The sequence below is a fragment of the Mastomys coucha genome, chromosome X (genome assembly GCF_008632895.1).
Source record: "Mastomys coucha isolate ucsf_1 chromosome X, UCSF_Mcou_1, whole genome shotgun sequence".
Classification (NCBI taxonomy): Eukaryota; Metazoa; Chordata; class Mammalia; order Rodentia; family Muridae; genus Mastomys; species Mastomys coucha.
In genome coordinates, this window is record NC_045030.1 from 42,499,000 (window position 1) to 42,500,016 (window position 1,017).

Sequence of the window (1,017 nt, forward strand, 5' to 3'; positions counted from 1 at the left end):
GAAACCTTGTCTCAAAAAAATAAAAAAGAAAAAAAAAACTGTTTCGACTAAGCCAAACAGTGCCAAGGTAGGAGCTGATAACTCTCTGACCACAGGAGGAAAGAAGACAGGCTAAAGTGCTAGCAACAGCATCTCAAATGGAGCAGGAGCGGGTCACGCCTCACATTTACCTTCTCATGAGACTTGATGACCTTGGGAAGGCAGGTGGCATCCAGCTTGTAAATGGACAGGTCACAGAAGTTGACAAGGCCACAAAGGTTCTCATTTCCCTGGAGACACACTCGGAGCTGGTCAGAAATCTCTGGGTCATCAGCATCCATCGGGTTAGATAGATGTCTCTTGTTATGAGCCACTGGAACACAACGTCAATAATTTTTTTTGTTGTTGTTTTCTACTTTATGCAAGTATTGGTCACTGAACATGTGACAGGAGCCAAGCACTATTAGATCTTTGAACAGTTAAGAAGCCATATTGGGTCTGTAAAGAGGGAAGCAGACGGAGGCTGTTGACAACAGTCACTGCTAGTTTTATGACACTCACTCAGCAAGCCACACTTTCTTGCAGCTCAACCAAGTCTGAAGTCTTGGAGAAAAAGTACCTTGGCAATGGTGGAGATATCCTTCTGATGCAAGGAGAAGGACAAGAAGCCAGACTTGATATCCAGTATCAACTTTCTTCTAGAAGAATATGGAATCATAGTCCATTGCGATACTGTGGTTAAAGATGTATGTCACAAGTATTTGCATCCTAAGGAATCTCCAGTTTCAGATGGACTGTTGAATAGGGAACGTAGCCAAGCTACAGGAAAGGCTGTGCTTGGAGTCACTGATGAAGAGAATAAAGTCAATAGTTTCCAGGCCTTCTGCTTTGCCCTCTTGATGCAACTCATAGTTTCACCAGATTCACTTCTCCAATGTGACTTCATTTTTAAAGTTCTGAATAAAATCGTCCAACTATGGGGCTGGAGAGATGGCTCAGTGGTTAAGAGCACCGACTGCTCTTCCAAAGGTCCTGAGA